The sequence below is a fragment of the Chaetura pelagica genome, unplaced genomic scaffold (genome assembly GCF_000747805.2).
Source record: "Chaetura pelagica isolate M959 unplaced genomic scaffold, ChaPel_1.0 scaffold8, whole genome shotgun sequence".
Classification (NCBI taxonomy): domain Eukaryota; kingdom Metazoa; phylum Chordata; class Aves; order Apodiformes; family Apodidae; genus Chaetura; species Chaetura pelagica.
Window position 1 is genome coordinate 1,796,029 of NW_009954544.1, and position 10,307 is coordinate 1,806,335.

Sequence of the window (10,307 nt, forward strand, 5' to 3'; positions counted from 1 at the left end):
ATAGTTTCCCACGGCTGGCGGCCAGTGGGCGGCAGGGCTGGGATGAGTCAGGGCCAGCGCGTTCCCTCCCTGCTGCCTGCAGCGCCATTATCTCCTGAGGCAGGGAGCACGCGTCCTGCTGCAGCCCCGTCAGCTTGTTCCTCATCTGCCGAAGCTCCACAATCCGGGAGTCGTTTTAAGTTATCTGCACCCTCTGATTCCCGGGGGCGTGCTCTGCTGTCTCCAGCCTATACATCCCTTCGTTTAAGAGCCGCCTTTCAGCTTCTCCGCTCAGCCATTGTCTTTCAGAGATCACTTAGGCTGTGCTGATCATCTCCTGTTGTCTTCTTTATTCTCAGATTTGCCAAACGTTTAAATGTGTGTGTGCACCATCAGCACTCTTTAAGCAGAGTCTGAAGACGCCGTAATAGGTGTATTTGGTCCTCCCAGATATCGAGCCAATGCAGGATCTTGTTTCTGAACTGGAAACAGGTGTAAGGAGAAGTATAATACAGCCAAAATGTGATGATACGTCACCGGTCTGTGCTGAGCATCTGGTGATTTGCAGGTTAAGGGCTTCCTGGTCTAGGTTAGAAATGTAACAGCAAATTAGTATTTTTATTCCATTTCCATGGTGTAATTTTTTTCCACTTGATTTCAGCATGATGTCTTCATAGCCTTTCCTCAGTCCTGGGTAGTGCTAGAGTTGCTAAATCACCATTTTCTTATCTTTTTCTCTTTGTTTCACTTAAGAAGGAGTAGACAGTAGGTGCCTGTAATGGAAGCTAATTCTTTTCCTTAGTCTTGAGGCTCTGAAGGTCTGTACTATTCTTTTGCTTATCACAGTAGTAAGAGTTGGCAAGCACTAAATATGCTCTGGTGGCCAGATTACTACATATGTTTGTATCTCCACAGGAAGCCTTCATGTCACTGATCTATAGTGCCAAGAAAGGAGACTGCACATTTTTAGGAAGCCTAAAAGGGGAAAAAAAGCAAAACACATATTGTCACTATTCATCCAAATGCTCTTGCTGCTGTTCTGCATGACCAGAAGAGCTCAAATAACAATACTAGAATAAGAAATAAGGAAGGTCTAGCTTTTTACATTAAAGCTTTGATAGATGACTACTTCCATTCCATTCTGTATTCCATAATATTAAGTTCTTAATGAAGTAAATGGACTTTGCAATTGCTATTCAGCACACCAGGATTGACAGCAAAATACGTTGTATAGTATGTCCTCGTGTGTCAGTGCAGTAAATTTATACTGGAAAATTAATGGAAACATACACAATTGATTCTAAGCCTGCATTTTTCGGTTTGCATTTTCTAGGGTATGTATTTCATTGAATGTTAGATCAAAGTTACTTGAAAATACTTTGGAAAATACAGTACTTCCTCTCTTGGTGCTCAGATTCACCCTTTTGGTTTGTAATTGCAGCTGCAGTGCTACTTCTCCTACTTTAAACTGAAAAAAAATGTCTTTACTGTGCCGTTTCCTCACAAGTGCTTCCTTAATACTCATCTCTCCCCAGAGAGCAAGGTTGTCCAGCCACTGCACCAGAGAGGTGCACAATGTGTGTGTGGTGTCATGCTTCCTTGTCTGTGACTCAGTGTGTAATTTCTAAGGACTGATCCTGTCATCAAAAGTTCAGAGCAAGAGAGGTCAAGTGAGTGCAATGCCAACCAGCCTGAGGTGGTTGCTACAGGACCCCCAAAATACTACCTTCTGCAAATCCACACGTGAATATAAGTACACATTACAGCAGCAGAACTTAATGCATGATAAAACATGATGTGCTGAGCAAAGAAATCCCTTACAAGAGTCACAGTATTTTTGCTTGTCTTGCAGGCTTCCACTGGGGAGAATGGAAAGCAAAGGATATAGAATGGAACAGAGACTGTCCTCATGTCTGTGTTCAGCAGCTAGTATGATGGGTGTTAAATTTTAGATGCTTTCTCAAGGCAAATAATTTATGTAAGAATTACAATTTTGATGTCCTCTATTTTCAAGCTCATTTATCCACCTTTCCCTGCTCAAACAGTGCCTTCCCCCCTGTCCAATTAGTCAGAACTTGTACTTAGATATCTGAGTACTCACTCACATGTGAATAGGTGCAGGTAGAGAAATAAAGAATACATTTTGAATCATCCAGGATTTTTTTTGTTTGTGCTTTGGGAAAATAAACTTCATTGTCATCACTTATGTGCTTACAAGTGTTCACAACAAAAGGGTTTCTAAGACCTGGAAAAAAATCCAAGCATTTTTGGAAGGGAGCCATCTTCAGCCATCAGACTATCACAAGTGATGCATAAACCACATCCTGGGAAGCTGCAACACCCTAAACCGGTGTTTGTTTTTGTTATCTTAGCAACGGCAAAGTGTGAACAGCAGGGTATGTGCTCACCACACGCACTCCTTGTTTCTTTCTCATGGTGACTCTGTAACTGTTATGTGTAACCTTTTCTCCCCTTTCAAAATCTGTGTTCTGAGAAAATAAAAAGCCAAGTAGTCAAAAGAAAGTACAATGCATATACAGATATGTACTTTACAGAACAACTGATTTTAATTATTTGTAATCTTCATTATCATAGCTTCAGTGTTTCTGTAGCATTTAAAAATAGACATATAAACAAGTCTGTCTCTCGCATCCCTTCCCAGCCTATAGGATACATGGCTTAAGTCAGCTATAGGGCAGTTGTGCTTGGCCAGGGAAGTGGTGCCTTTGTGAAAAAGAAATTGCTGAGAGCGAGAAGATGGAAATACTGAGCAGGCAGCTGTCTGTGATAATTCAGGGTTGACTTTGCAGTTCACGTTCCACTTGAGTGCAACATATCCCAGCCCTTGGTGCAACAACAGCAACTTCTGTATCTTCACAGCAAATTCTTACCAACACTTGCTTCATAAAACATAAGGAAAAAAAAGTTTGTTTCTTCCTTTTTTTTGTTGTTGAATGCAGAATACCCCACTCTTCCAGGAAAAATGCAACCTCTTCCCTAGCTCTGCCATCTTTCATTGAAGGTCTGCACATCTTCTACAGCCTCCTTCCCTGCTTCTGTTCTCTTCATGCTTGCAGGGAATATATCTGAGCAACGGTGGCCCAGCTGAAACTGCCTGCACTCTTGATTCTAGTCTTGAATGTTTGCTGGAGAAAGAAAAATTAAAACAATTTACATTGAATCCCAAGAGGCATGGAGACTGACTTGAGGAGGAGCACTACCAAGACTGTACAGTGAGAAGCAGGTGGTCTTTCAAGTACACCAGTTGTGGACACAGACCTGTAAGCCGTAGAAAGAGGTCCTGACTCACCCATGCTAGTAACATCAGCAAACCAGAATCAGTTACTGGCAGCAAAGATGACATGGATTTGTCTTCATTTTCTCAGACCTCCAGAGACAGGCACAGGAGTGGAGAAAGGAGAGACATCTGGCATAGTTACCAGTAGTTGAGGAAACATTTTAATTGGAACTATTGCTGTTCGTAAGCATTTTTATTTTTAATTTTTAAAAATATTGTAGCCCCTCTAGAAATAATTTGGACTTTTGTTATGAACTAAAGCCAGATGTTTGGTGTGTAAGACTGTAATGGAAAAAGAAGAGGGATGGAGGAGATGTGGGGCAGGGTTCATCATTGACAGAGCACAGGGAGAAGGCACAACACGCCACATGGAGGGAAAAAGCAACAAACAGTTTTGTACATTGCAAGCCCAGCAGTAGGAAACATGAACTTGCAACAGTGGAAGGGGGGGATGCCCCAGGAGGATCAAAAGACAACATGGGAATATTACGATCAAATTCAGTGCTGGAAAAAGTGCCTTGGCAGAGACAGGTTTGTCTTTGCGGATTAGTATGAACTGGAAAGCAGAAACAGCATGAGGACCAACACTGTGTCAGTTTGTAATTCTAATAATGGGAGGAGGAAGAATTTTAATGGGGGGGTTATGAAGCTGAGACAGACCATGTTAGCATTAAAAAAAAAAAAATTAACAGTCCAATTTTATTTTATTTTATTTTTTACATTTTATGGGGTTTTTTTGTGAAATTCTGTTTTTTCTTTTTGTGTGTGTGGTCATGATACTCAGCATTATTTCAGCTGAGTGGAATATCACATACCTTAAGAAGCTAGCAGTGAACTTGAGTGGGCTTACAGGGACATGTGTAGTAATTAACCAAGGACTGAAAGAGCTAGTCAGAAATACTTTCTTTTTTTTTCTTTGGTAAAATACGAAGTAGGCTTCCAGGCCTCTACACTTTAGAAAGAAATGTAGAAAACTATTTACACAAAAAAAAAACCAACAAAAAAAACCAAAACAACTCTGCAGAATTTCATAATGATCTGTAAATATTCTATGTATTGATTCAAAAGAGTTAGATATTTCGAGTATTAAAAAAACCCTAAATTTCAAAATTATAGTAATGTGTTGGAACGGTTCTAGATATGACAACAGGCTTCTAAACCTAGATGATATTCAACTAGAAGAGGACACAAATTGTTATTGACAGCTACCCAGCCATAAGCATTCATTCATTTGAAAGCCAGCATTCCTTACAGAGAAAGTAGGTGCAAGCTCCTTGTGTGAGCCAGCAAAGAAAGATTCACACAATGACAACAAACTATTTTCTGCCTCTACTTGCATCCCACATTTCTGTACATGGATCAGCACTAAAATGAAATTTGGTAACGTGTTCTACCAGAGGTGCTTGTTCTCCTCACTGTGAGCCACCATATACGAGAAATAAAACAGCAACACTACCAGAACCAGGGTATTTGCAAAGTTGGACACCAACAAGTAGGGATTAACAACCACATTGGAAATAATGAGCCTTGACAGATCGAGGGTTAAATACTTTAGCTGAAAGCCAAATCTTGTTACTTAGCAACGGCTGCATGGGATGCTGCTGTCACTCAGTGGATGCTTCTCTGGGGAGTTAACACTGTGCTCACAGAAAACGTGTTATGATTGGGTCAAGGTGACATCATGCAGCACAGCATCATCATCTTTTTAAGGTAGCATACACCATGATCGCATGTGAGTTAATACCCAGATTTGTGTAGCCACTCGGAGATCTAAGGGAACATCTTTTCTTTGGAAATGGATCAGCTCCAGATACACCTTACCTGCCTTGTGGAAGGGCTCGCAGAGTCTGCGCAAAACAGCCGGTCGTTTCAGCCAGCCCACCGTAGTTAAAGTCAACAGGTGGATTTTTAATCTTTTCAAATTACTCAGAGCCAAAAGAAAAGCAAACTGCCTGTAATTTGTGGAGGTCTGACTGTGTATTGAGAACATGGACACCTCCATCAGCAGATCAGAAAACATGCACAAAGCTTATGAGAGAATAATATGTATCCTTACTAAAAATAACTCAAATATAGTCCACTGAGCCAATTTTAGCATTCAGAAAAAACTGAGAACCTACTGGATCTCAGTAAAAAAACAAGATACCAAGTTAATTAAATAGAAAAAAGTATTGAGGCAGAAAACCTATTTTTTTAAACAAAGCTGTGTAAAGGTTGATACAGGCACCAGGGATTTTTCTGAACACCTGCCTGCCAACTGCAAAGCACATAAACACATAATTGCTTCTGAGGTCAGTCTGATAGGGACCAACCTGCCTCTCTAGGCAAGAAAATACCCAAGTGCTTAACAACTTCCAGCATCTTTGGAATGGACTCAGAAAATAGGTATTCAGTCCACGTTAGTATGCTGCCTGTTAAGGCTTGGAAGTCAAGATACCATGGAATGGAGATTATGGCAAACAGCATAAAAGCAATACTTGGGTAGACATACCTAGTTTTAAGAAACTGGATGTCCTTTTCTGAAGGTTGAAAGAGCACTGAGAAGTACTTGGCTGAGGATAGTCACTCCGATGACTCAAATGAAGTGTGATGATGGCAGAGGTAGCATTTCCTATCAAGACATGAGGCAAATACACCTTTGATCTGTTCCCACTGTTTAAAAAAAAAACAAACACAAAACGACCAAAACCCAAACCAAACCAAATCCCACACACACAAACCACAAACACCCCTCCCCCAAAAAAAACAACAAAAAAACCAACAACAACAAAAAAAAAACACCAATAAACAACAACAAAAAGCCAATCCTGCAAAATTAGCTGAACATCAACATGCACTGATGAAACATGTATCATTGTGGCCAATCTTGCCCTTCCTCCTTTATTTGGAGAAGTTGTGCCAAAAGGGAGTTCTTGGTGAGCAGGAAGGTTACCAGAAGAAATCATGAAGAGTCAGGATCAGGACAGATCTTACTAAATCAAGTTCCAGGTCACAAACGTTTTCTGCCAACTGGGGCCTCCCTGTTTGACAGTGATGGGAAGAGAACAAAGATACAGATGTATCAGTTGATAACAGGGTTAGCTGAGTGTAAGTGTCAGTGGTCAAGGCCATGACAAACCTAGGACATACTAGCCAAGAGCGGTGCTGCAAAGTCATGGAAGGCATAAAGGCCAGGTTACAAAAAGCACCAGTACTCTACAAGAGTGTTTGTAGCTCTTACCAAGATCTTGTCTTCCAAATGGAAACCAAATAATCTTGGCTTACTAAATCAAGAGCCTAAGGAGGGAAATGATTGCTTTTTTAGTGATGCAATAGGAAAACAAACACTGATGTTTAACAAAGCACTGTTTAACAGTGGCAGAGGGTAGTTAATAATCTTACATTAGCTGTAAGTAGTTTTTAACTATAAGAGCAAGAAGCTTTCAGGAGAGGCTTCTGGAAGAAAAGGGAGAACAAGAAACCCAGTGAAGAATCAAAATTCAAGTGGGGGCAATACTGCTTTGCTGTCTCAGGTGCAAGAATGACTTTCTCAGGTGAAAACAGGGAAGAGAGTCTCTATGTCCAAACAGGCTGGGAAGGTTCACAGGATTATTGCTGGACTAATATTCCTATGTGATTTCCTCTATGCATGTTGTATATACTCGGACTACTCAAACTAAGAATACTTAGAGGTATGTGTAGGCTCCAAATCCATGAAAGTATAACCATACTCTGTGTCAAATTTAGCCAGTCATTTCTGCGAAACAAATCTCATCTATTAAGTATTTCCTCCACAAATATCCTTAAAATGCAGCTGGTGTGAGTGGGTAATTGCTTCAATGAATGCTTTATTTTGACAGTCGTGGCTCTATACAGAGGGAGAGGGTAATTTCCAGCAAAGTAGTAACAGAGGAAAACACTCTTGGGAAATTTAAAAATTAACTTAAAGGTCTCTTAGCATGATATAGTGAGCAACAATTAGAAAGATATAATTAACATATGATACATAGCTGTGATTTTGTCCAAACTAATTAAAGCAGTTGTTCTCTTATCAGTGTATTAACACTATATCAAACTATATTAACAGCTCACATATATTCTGTAATTTCCAATTTAAATATTACTTGATATGGTGATGAAGGCAAGTCTTTGTTAAAATATACCATATTACTTCAAGTATTGCAACAGAAACTGTATTTCCATCAGATCCTACAGAGGAAGATTTAAATCAGTGACACTACTAGGTTAAAAAAAAAAAAAAAAAAAGAGAGAGAAAAAAATGGACCAATGTCTGATTTTAAGACAGATAAGCGTCATGTCATACATTGTTTCCTCTAGTACTTCTGCCTCTCAGGCACTGGAAGGGCATGTGTGTCTGCATGCACTCCAGGGGAAAGATGGCCTGGACACAACAAGCTGAGGTAAATGGAAATTGGGCTGGGGAGTATTTAATTCCTCCTAATGAAGAGGGAGTTCCCACCTATGCGCTTTCCCTAAGGTGTTATGTATAAAGACCCAACAGATGTTGTAAATCACATCAGAAGAAAAGTAAATACTGAAAAAATACCAAACAAGACCTATGCAGTTTTATCCAGGGACACTTCTTTAAAATTCCTGTCCTGTATACTATGCTGCTGATCTTTAAGCAACATACAAGCAACTTAGCTGCAGTGATATAGATACAGAACCGTAAATAAACACATCAGAAAAAGAGTCAAGTTATTTCTGCTTAAACAAAGGGAAGACAAAAGGTATGCAGCAGTATTTCAGCAATTCCCAAGATACCAAAACATACCTCAGCTTCCAGGTTAAAGGGTGACATCTTGGCCTTAATAAGATACAGGATAGCTATGGATGAACCTGACTGTAAGCAAATCCTGCTATGGATTGAAAGAGTTGTTATTGTACAGATGACATGCACATGCATGCAACAGTCTTAAACAAGCTGAAACCTACCACGAATTACACACTTGTCCTTTTACACTAGCCCAGTCTTATGAAAGTGATTTAAATGGCAATGGAGGGGACCTGGAGCACCATCTGAGACAAGGTCTGTAGATAAAGAGAGAACACAGTGCTTTCTGTTTGCAATGCTGTTTATTTTAGAAAAGCCCCTTTGATCATCTGAATGAAAAATGTGGGCAGAAAAGTCACAAATGTTATAAAACAAAGTTTATTCTGCAATATTTTGTCATAATGAATTGCATCTCTTTGGTAAAAATAAACTTTATAAACATTTTAATTAACAGAGATTAGCATACAAAAAACTAAACTTCTGTAAATCGTCTTTAAAACGGGTAAAGGACTAAAATGGAGAAAAAAGGGTTAGAACTGGTCACCTACTGGCAAAATTATTCTAAACAAACCCAAGGACATTGCTTATGCTACATTAGAAACAAGCTAATGGGAATGGTTTAAAAACAACTCTGGTTCATTTGATCAGAAAGCATTGTTACAATTCACTTTTAAATAAATAATAGTTACAATGAATTGGCAATTATAAAATGTTTTATATCACTATATGGCAGTAACATAATACTTTCAATTATGCACTTTTTAGTTTGAAGAAATGTACATTTATAAAACAGACTTGATAATGGCACTGGCAGTTAGATGTGAAGAATGTGCTTTAAGATATAATGGCAGGTGCAACATTTAAAATATTCTACCTTTTCTTTTCAATAAATATTTTGACTACACCATTATTAACATGTATGAGTGTACTTTGCTTTAACCAAAGCTTGTACTTACTTCTCAGGCTGATGAAAAGTAGCAAACCATACAACCTGCATTTGGGTTTTAAAATGTTTGATGTGACTTGCAAAAGCAGTAGTTTAATATTGGAATCTGGAAGGCCAATACAGGTTCGTACAGTATTCACATCAGATTTATCCTGAACAGAGCAGCCTCCCTTGTACATAAGTCTCATACACTTCTTCACTGTATTTAAATAATTGAATGTGGTTCATTAATACTTTTCTTGCCAAAATATATCCAAGTCAACCACTGGCAGGAACATTTTACATATGTCACTAAAAAAACAACCCAAAACCAAACAATCAACATAACTTTTAATTATACTCCATTTATACTATATACACCAGGGTCTCTAATTGAGGTGGCAAACAAACCCAAACCTAGATAGGTAAGTGGAAGGAAGGGCAGCTATTCTCCCACTACCAAAAGAGGTGCTCTGCAGCTGGGCTGGCAGCCTTGCCCTGCCAAAATGCCTGGGCAGAGGTGTGGGACAAAGTGGTGGAATACATCAGGGGCAGCGATCAGCTGCCTTCTCCCTTGGAAGAAGAGAAGGAAGTTGGCAAAGCATGGAGAGCGTGGCCCTGCTTACCCCCCCTTCCACTATTCCATTTCTGCCAGGCTGAAAGCTGTATGGGTTGATGCAGCCTTCACCAACTTTTGATTAGTATGGTTTTATTGCTCGTTGCGTATGGTAATTAAATGCACTGTTAGCATCCCAACCCCAACCCTTCAGAAATGCTGAAGTCATTGTAACTAACTTCAGGGTTAACAGTGGCACAACCACACTCCTAGTAAGTGTTAACCTTCTCAAATTTTATGAGACAAAAAAATAATTTAGAACCAAACCACAGAGCCGACTATGACCGCAGTTTCCAGAACACTTGGACCTTGATCCAGCTTTCACTGGAAAATACAGGAAAGCTGCAGCACCCCTCTTCAGCAGCACGCAACTAAAACCACGGCACCAAGCAGAATCCTAGACGGCTAACAATATTTGTGTGGAGCTGAATCCTCATTTTTGCATTAACACAAACTCTGCCCTTTGCAGTTTTCCATCAAGGATCAAGGTACAAAAGCAACCCATGAGCAAAAAGCAGTTCTACTAAGCCTTCACATCTCCACCTCTCAAAATCCTAAGAACCACTGTGCTGGTACTTAATTTTCCTTTGAATAGCAAGTTTTATCTCTACTTTATCCATCAGTAGCACATTTTGATATCAGATCTAATTGGCTAATGCACCACTTGTGATATCCAGAAGACATACACATCTGCACACACGTTGCCCTGTTATGG